Below are 11,292 nucleotides of genomic sequence, written 5' to 3' on the forward strand. Positions count from 1 at the left end.
AGATGGGGATTTGTTTCATCATCACAGAAAAGGAAAGAACTGACTGATAATGGAGAATTACTTACACCCAGATGCTGTCTTGGGGGACCTATGGGGTTCTTGTTGAGAGAAGTAAATTTGCTTATAAATAAATACACGTACAGTGTTTGGCAAATGCCTCCAGTGAGTGCTCAATCATGAGTAGCTGCTAAACTGTCATTACTATTGCTTCTGTTGTTAGAATGATAGTTGGCTACACCCGCCACTACTCACTATCCAGTGCTTATTGTCATGTGCTGTTCTCTGTGAGAACTTTCATAGGAAATACCATTACAGTATCTTGACATGTTTCACAAAACTTTGAAACTCACACTTTCATGTCCCCATGTACCCAGAGGTTGGCCAGCTGCAGCCCATGGGACCAAATCTAGGCTGCAGTCTATTTTGTTTGGTTTTCTTATAGCTTCATTGAGATATATTTCACATACTGTAAAAACTCACCCACATAAAGTATACAGTCTATTGGATTTTAGTGTATTGACAGAGTTGTGCAACCATCGCCACAATCTAATTTTAGAACAATTTCAACATCCCACAAAGAACCCCTTGTACACACACAGTCTCATTCTTGATATCTTATTCCCTACCCCAGCCACAGGATACCACAAATCTACTTTATGTCTCTATGGATTTGCCTTTTCTGGACTTTGCAGATAAATGGAATCACAACAGTACGTGGCCTTGTGTGATCAGCTTCTTTTACTTAGCTTAATGTTTTCAAGGTCAATCCATATTGTAGCATGTGTCAATACTTTGGGCTTTTTTTTGTATTGCCAAATGATATTCTATTGTTTGTACATACACCATTTTATTTATCCATTCATCAGTTTATGGACATTTGGGCTCCCACCTTTTAGCTATTCATAATGTTGATATGAACACTCATGGACAGTGGACATGGACAAGTTTTTGTGTTGACACATATTTCCGTTTGCCTTGTGTAGACACCTAAGAGTGGAATTTTGGCATCATATGGTAATTCTATGTTTGATATTTTGAAGAGCTATCAAGCTGTTTTCCAGAGTGGCTCCACCATTTTACGGTCTCACCAGCAACGTATGAGGGTTCCAATTTTTCCACATCTTGATCAACACTTACTATTGTCTGTCTTCTTTATTTTAGCCATCCTGGTGGGTGTGAAATGATTTGCATTTCCCTAATAACTAATTATGCTGAGCATCTTTTCATGTGCTACCTGAATTTGCTCATAAGAGAAATTTATTTTCAGATCCTTTGCCCATATTTAAGTTACATTATGTGTCTTCTTATTATTGAGATATGAGTTCCTTACATATTCTGGATATAAGTACTTTGTCTGATGTCTACCAGCTGTTTTTGTAAATGACATTTTATTGAAATACAGCCATGCCCTTATTGTCTATGGATACCTTTCTGCTAAAATGGCAGACCTCAGTAGTTGGATAGAGACCATATGGACTATAAAGCCAAGAATATTTAAAAATTTTTTAATGTGTATTTATTCATTTTTTGAGAGACAGAGTGTGAGCGGGAAGGGGCAGAGAGAGGGAAACAGAGAATCCGAAACAGGCGCCAGGCTCTGAGCTGTCAGAACAGAGCCAGACGCGGGGCTCGAACTCACAAACCATGAGATCATGACCTGAGCTGAAGTCAGACGCTTAACCAACCGAGCCACCTTTTTTTTTTTTTTTAATGTGTATTTTAAAGCCAAGAATATTTAATACCTGGCTCTTTATAGACAAAAGTTGCCAACTCTTGCTTTGGAAAAAAATATGTCACAATCTATTTTTTTTTTAAAAAAACACAAAACACTGATTTGTTCCTTCATTTATTTAACATCTTTTTATTTTATAAAAATGAAGTGGATATTTAAATCAGAGGCTATGTAAGTAAATGTTGAAGACCGAGCTTCATGTATCAGAAGGTGCCCATCAGTTGTGCCTAATGTTTTTGTATATGTGGTTACACAGAAATCCCAATCAAAGATCCTAAGCGTTCTAAAAATATATGCTCTCATTGTCAGTCAAGACAGTGATTTACTTAATCTTCACTCTAGTTTATAAACCTCTGAACAGTGTAATCAGCATAATGCTCGGTAGAGCATTGGAAATGCCCTCACATGCTTTGGTGGAAAACAGTTTATGGGATTTTTTCCCCCCCAGCATGGATCATGAGAGATTTGGGGATTTATTTAGTTGCCTTTATCCAGGCAAATCTCCTAGTGACCTTGTTGGGATCTTGATCTTATTTAAGACTAGAATATGTGACTCATGCTAAGTCAAGTGCCCACAGAGGAAAAGCGAGCTGACCTGAATCTCCCCTCCTGGAGGAGAAGGATGGACATCAGCAGAGTCTGCAGTAGGAGCATAAATGCTCTGCCAGTCAGTCCGAGGACTCTCTTACTCATGGAAAATGCTTTGGCTGGTTGGTGGTGGGAAAGGGAGACAGTGCGGATCAGAGACTTGCACCCACCAAGAGCTCCTGGGTTCTATTCTGGATGAAAATTTCTACATGAGACCAGGATAAGTGTCTAATTGTTATTCCTACTTTAAGAACAAATTATATGTGAACAGGGTGAGGCCGATGGGAGTGTATGATTGTCTTTAAACAAAAAAAGAAAATTTTGGAATGAAACCATAGTTTATGGTCATTTTCCATGCTTTTGCTTCACTAGCCTACTCCTACCAACTTCCAGATTTGTGCTGGTATAGTCAGGTTTTTAAGCCAAAATTATTTTTGTTATTGAATTATTTTGTGTCATGCATTTCTCGGTCTCTTATGCCATAGGATTTTTCCACATGTTCCCCCCCCTTCATTCTCTCCAGACCCCACCCCAGACAAGTTTCATCCGCAGTGAATCACTTCTCAAGGCCACCTATAACCTCCACATTATGGAATCCAGCTACAAACATTTATTATCTAATAGTTTCCACGAGTCAGGGATCTGGGTGAAGCTTAACTGGGTCATCAGGCTCAGGGTCTCTCACAAAGGCTGCAGTCAAGGTACTGGCCCAGGGTCTTTCATGAGGGTGCAGCGAAAATGTTGTTGGGGCTGTGGTCTTATCTGAAGGCTCAGCAAACAGAGGAAATGCTTCCGCAGTCACTCATGAGAAGCTTAGCAGCTGGTTGTTGGTCAGCCACCGTCCTGACATCCTCACCATGTGACTGTCTCCACAGGTGTTGACTTTCCTCAGAACAAGCAGGAGAGAATGAACACAATGGGAGCCAGAGTTTTTTTGTTACTTAGTCCTGGAAGTGATATTCTATGATGTGTACCTCATATTCTTTTTGCTAGAACAAGTCACTGGTTCCAGCCCACCCTCAAGGGGAGGCAGTTCAAAAAGGGCATGAGTACCTTCAAGAATCATCTGAAAAGCTGCCACAACCCACAGGGTCCTACATGATTGGACTCCTCGTTACCCTCTAACCTCAGCTCCTTCTGCCTCTACTTTTGTTCACTTGGCCACATTACCTTTACATTGTTCTTCAAACACATTAAATGTGCTCGTATGTCAGGGCCTTTGGACCTGCTGTGCCTTCTCCCTGGGACAGTTTCCCTCCAGATATCTTCACCACTGGTTCTATCTTCTCCTTCCGGCTTCTGTTCAACTATTTTCTGAGGGGATTTCGTGATCACCAAGTATAAAACAGAAACTCTTCCTCTCCCATATCCCCAGTACTCTGTGCCCGTCATACCTACTTCTCCACCACTTGATGTACATAGATTTTATGTCATTATCTTCTCCTTCTGGGAGATGTTAAGTTCCATGGGGCATATGCTTTATATCTCTTATTCCCTCCTTCATCTGTGATACTTAGAAAATTGCCTGGCATGCAGAAGGTGCTTAGAAATTTATCAGATTATTTGACTTTGCATTGTTTTGTAACCATATTAACTAAACCAGACATACCCCTGACTTTAACTGATTTGGTGCTTATTGCTCACACTTGAATGGCAGGACTCCACATTTTTCAGTTCTTCTCACATTTCTCCTCCCCCTTCCCCTTCCCCTTGTTTTTATAATTCATCCCTTGATCAATTAAAGTAGGTCTTGAGTCATTTTTCTTCAAAAACAATGCATGGATGGCATGCTCCCTAAATGGTTGTGTATCTGAGAATTGCAAGCTCAGTCTGGTTCCTTGTTAAGTGTCGTTTTTTTGTTTGGTTTCTAGACTTTGGAATATTTAATTTTTTCTTTAAAGTTTGAAAATTTTACCAGAATCCATTTGTTTCGTTTATGTGTTTTTTCTCTAATTTATACTGATTGAGACTTTCATGTACCAGGCAATGAGCTAGACTAGCTTTTAATATTTTTTCCATTGATCTCTCTTATAGGAAGCCCTTCTCAATCTATATAATTGGAGTTTTTCTTTAGCTCAGGAAAGATGTCTTCTCAGATTTTCTTTCCTTCTGTTTGGCAGGTTCTAATCTGTTTATTGGGAAAACCAAGTATCCATATTTTAGTTCTTTACCATTTCTCCTTCATTTCTATCATCTTCTGGTGCTTTCATCTCTATTTTTTCTTTTGAATTCCAGGAGTGAATATGCCTGTAATAGTGTTCTATATCACTGATTCAATATGTCCTAATGTTTCTTCTGTACCTCTGATGGTGACTATGGAAGATTTTATTCATTTATTATTTACTATTATTAGCCATTATTATTTTATTATTTGTCATTATTTTATGATTGTTTGCAATTATTTACTCCTTTCTTTTTTTAAAAGTTTATTTATTTTGAGAGAGAGTACATATGCGCACACAGACAGGGGAGGGGCAGAGAGAGAGGAGGAGAGAAAGAATCCCAAGCAGGCTTCTGTCAGCAAGGAACCCGACATGGAGCTTGAACCCACAAACTGTGAAATCATGACCTGAGCTGAAATGAAGAGTCAGATGCTTAACCGACAGAGCCACCCAAGAGCCCCTCCTTCTTTTCTTATAAGGGGACTGAATATCCTTGCCTATTGCTAGGTCACTCCCTGTGCCATCCTACTGGACACTGTATGATTCTGTGCTCCTTAAGTCTGAACTTAGCCATACGACATCTTGTTGCCAATGGAATGTGAGTGGGTATAATGTACACCAAATCCAACCAGAAACTTTAAAAATTGTGCTAGGATATTTTTTGAAATAGATCTTTCATGCTTCTTCTGCATCTTGTGGGCAATGCTGCCTTTGTTCCTTTTTAAAAATATCTTTCAGGAGGTTCTGTTTAGGTTTCTTTCTTAGTTTTAATCACCATTAAAATATGGGATGTTTGCGGGATGCCTGGTTGGCTCAGTCAGTTGAGCATCCAACTTTGGCTCAGGTCATGATCTCACGGTTTGTGAGTTCAAGCCCTGCATCGGGCTCTATGCTGACAGCTTGGAGCCTGGAGTCTGCTTCAGATTCTGTGTCTCCCTCTCTCTCTTCCCCTTCTAGGCTCACACTCTGTCTCTCTCTCCCAAGAATGAATAAACATATAAAATTTTTTTTTTTCTAAATGTGGGATGTTTGCTGATGGATAGAGTGAATGACTTCCCCTTAGGGGTCCCTATTGTTGACTTCAGATCACACCTTGGAGACTAAGATAGAAGGCTAGTTGATAGGCACAGCCCCTAAACAAATGTCCAGTGTCCAGGTGTCCTCCATCTAGAGTGGCATTGCAGGACCAGTGAGAGACGCCATGTCCTACTGCCTGGTGATCTGACTACTTAGGTAAACCAAAGTCATCTGTAGTTTTCATTCCTTGTAAGAAACAATAGATAAAAGCTATAGCCCCTACATTGTGCTTATCTTATTGTACTCTCTTCATTTTATCATCCTATTATATGCTACACTGTTGAGATTCTTCATCTGTAGTGGAGGAAGACAGCAAGGTCTTAATGGCAGGTGTTGTAGGACTTAAATGTTCTCAGACATCTTATATGGGAGGAAGTGGTTTCTGTCTGGTTTGTGAAGTCCATGTCTCAGAGGAAAGATACCAGAATAAGGATAGGTGGTACATAGACTGTCTTCCTTTGCATCCCACTCATCTATCTGATGGGCCATATCTCTGCTTTGGATGTTGGGCATCCCTCCTGGAGGCTTGGATCTCATTGACCTGTATTCTCAGTTTCTAGATCCTCATAGCCTTTTTTCAACTTTGTATTCATGAGTATTTCAATGGGCAACACTTCTTATTAGGCAGCGTCTAATTTCATCATTTTCTCAAGTAGCTGCGAGAGAGTGTGGCTGAATTTCTACATTCCCATTCTAAGAACATCTTTTCCAGCTCAGCAGAGTCATGGGTGATATAAGGACCTTCATTTTCCTCGGCCTTTTCATCTGATTTACTGGGTCTTGGTGAGACCAGAGTTCTGGCAGTGACATACTGGCCAGTGGATCGGTTTCTTTTCTCTGCCATATTTTAAGGTCAGTGCTAGCAGTGCCAGGAAAGCATCTCAACTGTGACTTCTTCAAACCAGTCACATCCCAGAAAGTGTCCAGATCCTGCATCCAAATTCCTGCTCCACTACTTACTAATGGTGTGAACTTGAACAAATAATCCAAATCCAGTGATTTTGTTTGTTTATCTGTAATGTAGCAGTAAAATGTCCACATTTTTTAAGTTTATTTATTTTTGAGAGAGACAGAGAGAGAGAGAGAGAGAGAGAGAGAGAGAAGTTACAGAGAGAGGGGGAAACAGAGGCTCCAAAGTAGGCTCTGCACTGAGAGAGAGCAGAGATCTCAATGCAGGGCTCAAACTCACGAACCATGAGATCATGACCTGAACCTAAGTCAGATGCTCAACTGACTGAGCCACCCAGGCGCCCCAAATGACTACATGTTTTGGTCAATATGAGGCTTAGAGAAAATGAAAGCATTACACTTGGGAAACAACTGGCACAAATTGGGTGCTCAATAAAGGTTGAGTGCAGGACTATAATTAATATCATAATGCCATAGTCTGTTATTGTGGTTCACACTGATATTTGATATCAGTTCATATTGATATTGTGGTTCACACAGAATGCATGAAGAATAATGGGGGTTTGGTTGTATAATCCATGTTAACCCCATGCTCCTGCACCTGCATTTGTCAAGCCAATAATTAATTATCTGTGTGACTTTGGAAAAGTCCCATTCCTTTTCCATGCCTCTAGTTCCCATTTGTAAACTAAGGACACAGAACTATATCAGGGTAGAAAACAGGTTTAATCTTTATTGTTAACTCTAGGTAATCAGTACTGGGGACTGAAAATACAGATTTAAAAGGATTCTGAGGCAGTGGCTGGGCTCAGGAGATGAATTTCCCGTGATCTATTCTCAATGCTTAACATGGGTAGGGAGGCTGGTCACAGCTATCCCAAATTTGTCAGGTCTAAACTAAATGTTCTCTAGGGATTGTCTCAACTCCCAATCTTCTAGTTCCTTTTCTGGGTCTTCTGGATGGGCCTTTGTAATTGGTGACATCCTGATAATAAATGGATATTTACTACCAGTGGAGTGAAAAGTTAAGAATCTGAAAGGAGAGTGGTAGACAATTAAGCCGCTTCTCCAAATGGAAATAGAGTTTCTTTGAGACTTCATTGCAATTAGAGCAATAAGAAAGAAAGAAAGAAAGAATTCAGAAAGAAAGAAAGAAAGAAAGAAAGAAAGCAAGCAAGCAAGCAAGCAAGCAAGCAAGCTTGCCTGGGATTCTCACTCTCCCTCTCCCTCTGCCCCTTCCCTGCTCATGAGCATGCACCCTCTCTTGACAGTTCCCTAAAGTTATGCATATAAACCACATCCCAGTGATGCAATGTAGGGTTTGGAACATCATTTGCTGGTAGGTTTCTGTCCATTAACATTTAGCAATGGATACACTAGTGGGTTTAACCAAACCAGAAAGAGTTATTTCCTGATTTCCAGTTAAAAGTTATAGGTTTCTAGCAGTCATAGTTATATTAATGTGTACTACACATAGATTATTTTAGAAATTGATTTATCTACTTCCTTTGATATTTAGGATCTAAGACAAGAGTGTCTTATTTCTGGGGTAACTTGGTTAACTCGGGTAATGGGACTGGACTTTTATGAATCTTCAGGAGGAAATCATGTGAATCACTTTTCAGTCTTGGAATTTTGTGAGGAAGAATAAAACACCCAGTTGTCCATTGGGCAGTTTATCCATCGTAAGCACAACATTCTCCCTGCAAGTCAGGGGTATTTGCCTTAATTGTAAACGCTTTTCAGGTATCAGTTTCCCACGAGGTCTTCTCTCTCTACAGTTTCTATTTGCAGGCAGGGTCTATTCTTTATACTTCCTTTTTATATGCCTCACTTCAGACAGCTATAGCATCCGTTGGGTCCTGCTATTGTAAATTTGTGATCTCAGGCAAGACCAAAATCACCAGTCTGTAGTCATACTGTTCCACTCAGTATGATGAAAAACAATATTTTAGACGGTTTTCTCAGAATCCATCCATACCATGCATGAATTTTGTCCACAACGTGCCTTTATCAAGGCTCTATGATAGAAGGGCATTTGTATAGGGGGATTTATGAATATGACAGCAGCAATAAGCAGCTGAAAATAATCTATGAGGCGTTTTCAAATTACCCCTCATGAGCTGTAGTCATTGTGAAAGATAATTTGTGGTTCTCACAGAATACCCTGCAAATTGGGTCTTTCATCTGCGATGTTTTTTGTAGTTGAAACATTTCATTTCTCATATTAGCAAGTGATAACTCTGCATTTGTTAATCTAAACAATTTGATTTATATTTTTCTGTGCTGAGAGGCTGTTGACATTTCAGGGTAAGTAATTATTTTCATTGCCAACTGCTGTTTGTGGTGACTGTAGGCAAAAGATCGAAATCTGAATATACATAGGCATTGTTTTAATCATTTGCCTTAAAGACTATTCATAAAACAGGAATCTGTTTGCCTGAGTTATCGTCTGTACTTAGAAATCTAGTAGGACGTGGGTGTTGATGAGTGAGGATTCTAGCCACATTCAGGGTTTTCTGCGGCATATTGGAAGCTCTCTCATGTAACTACTGTGGGTGGGGGATCGGGGTTGACCTGCAGTGTCACCAAACCTCCGGCAGAACACTGTGCACTCGCGATCTTAAGTCACAGTGGTGAGAGGAAGCACGTGTTATTGGCCTGGGTACCACCCAGCTTTTGTAACACTTGTTCAAGTATCTCGGAGCTGGTTGCCAGGATTACATGACCGATGCTCACAAAAATACCTCTCACCGTGCCTGGTACCTAGTGCAAGCTCTGGAAAGGTTTGGTGAAATTCGGACGACATATGAAAAGATCTTCTAAATTTCCTTTCTTGTGTTGCCTTCTTGGCCAAGGACTTACAGCCCAGGACAAGGGCAAGAATGAGTTTTTTCACCTGGAAATAACCACTGTGTCCTTAGACTGGATGCTTAGCCTTGCCCACTGAAGTGCCTCCCAAGGCAGAGCAGAAAAGAGGCCCCAGGGCTTGGGATGGAGTTGTTGGAACAGCCAGCTTTCTCTGGGGTCTGTTTTTGATCTTAAAATCCACGATGAGTTTTCAATCTACTTTCAACATATCAAGGTTTATTTTAACATTCAGAAAAAAATTAACATCAAAGTTGATACTTTGATATCCCCCCCCCCCGCTGCCCCCAGAAAATCATTTAGCAAAATTGCTGCTCTAAGAAGATGGTCCATCTTTAGCTTGTGGTATGTGGGGCCCACACTAGTTGTGAGTCTCTGTGGGCAGGTGTAGATGGCCTCTGTGATGATTAGGGGTGCATAGGTGTATGTCCTGCAAGGTGGGCTGTGGTAGGTTCATCCGTATTTCCCTTGGCCTCTTTATACTATTGGCCAAGGCTCTGGCTGCATCAGACAGGGAGAAAATAACTCCTGCCTGTGTGGACCTCCCATTCACATTCCAGGTTAGGGAATGGACTACTAATTTAGGATCCAAACTGAGTTTTACATGGCCTGAAGGAGTGAATGTAGAGCCAGTGCCCTGAATGGCAAATGTGTTTTATCCTTTGAACCAATTCCAATTGATTAGTTCTGGTTGCCTACAGTGCTGTCTTAAGAAGGCATCTGTGTTGCATCAAGGCTCAGCTGGGAGGAGTGCTGGGATTGATTAGCGATGTCTGTCAAGGCCTCTGGAGGGACAGCTGACCCTATATTTGCCATTCTCTGCTTTTGACATGTCCTTAACTCCTCTCTGTAAAATGATTTTAATACTAACAGGTGACTCTAAGTGTGAGATATGGATTCATGAGAGAGAGCAGGTAGATGACATTTTAAGAAAACCTAACATGAGAAAATGCAAATTTACAAAATACATAAATCTGGAGCCAATTATTGCCATTACAGAAAGATTCCATGAAAGGTTCCTTTAAATAGCGAGCTCCCCTACTGCATTAAAATGATGATTTAATTTACAAAAATTCACTTTGCATGCAACTCTTCAGGACTGTGTCCATGGAGTAAAGCAGGCCACACCTGATTTTTTTAAACCTCGGCCCAAACAATATTCAGGATGGCTGCTGCCACCTAACTTGAGTCTCTTGATGATTTCCACTCTCCCCAGACTTCCTTCCTACTTCCTACCCCAGAGTGTTGAGTAGACAATCTGGGTGGTGGTCAACAGCTGCTGGCTTCCACCCTGCCACGGCTGCATTTCATTAGTGGGTAAACTGATTGCTCCGAGTATGTTTATGTGTGGGTGTGGTTGTACAAGTCTGTGCGCTCAGTGCACTATGTATGTAGATACAGATACACACAAGCCATTATCTTGCTCTCAGCCCACCCTAAATTTGTTCCTGCTGTAAGAGTTATAAATGGAAGGTTCCAATCGCCTGGTGGATACAGCCTTCTGGTAACATGTGCCCTGGATTCCAGCTCCCCATCCTCTTAGTGTTTGTTTATATGTTATTTACCCTTGCATCAGAAAACTTCCCCAGACCCTGAGCCTGAGTCCCATTATCCAGACATGGAACCCTCCTCTTCCTCTGTGGCCTCGAAAGCCCCAAATGGTTTTCTGATTTAGAAAATTAAATATAATCTGACTCTTGTGGCAAGCTATGCAATTCCCAACCAACAGACTCTCCCATTAAATATATAACATGCAGAACATCTAAAAGTATCACTGATCTCACATGAATTTGAATTATAGAGGCATTCAGTGCCCCTTGGGTAAGATAGCCAGCTTCTTCCCAGGCACTCAAAATTGGGCAGTTTTCCAGTGGACCATAAAGCTCCCGGGAATGCTGACTAGTGCGTGTGTTTGAATTTCTAATGCTCTTTAAAGCCACGTCAGTCAGGGAAGAG

At 40.9% G+C, this 11,292-nt stretch overlaps 1 protein-coding gene across 1 annotated transcript in view; it reads left to right on the top strand.

Annotated features, from left to right (window-relative positions):
- CACNA2D3 (calcium voltage-gated channel auxiliary subunit alpha2delta 3) overlaps positions 1-11,292 on the top strand; it is an 857,341-nt gene that overhangs the window by 710,247 nt on the left and 135,802 nt on the right. The window lies entirely within an intron of this gene.

This window comes from Lynx rufus, unplaced genomic scaffold (assembly GCF_022079265.1).
Source record: "Lynx rufus isolate CCGP_SWC_20201006 ecotype Redwood Valley unplaced genomic scaffold, mLynRuf1.p SCAF_4, whole genome shotgun sequence".
Taxonomy (NCBI): Eukaryota; Metazoa; Chordata; class Mammalia; order Carnivora; family Felidae; genus Lynx; species Lynx rufus.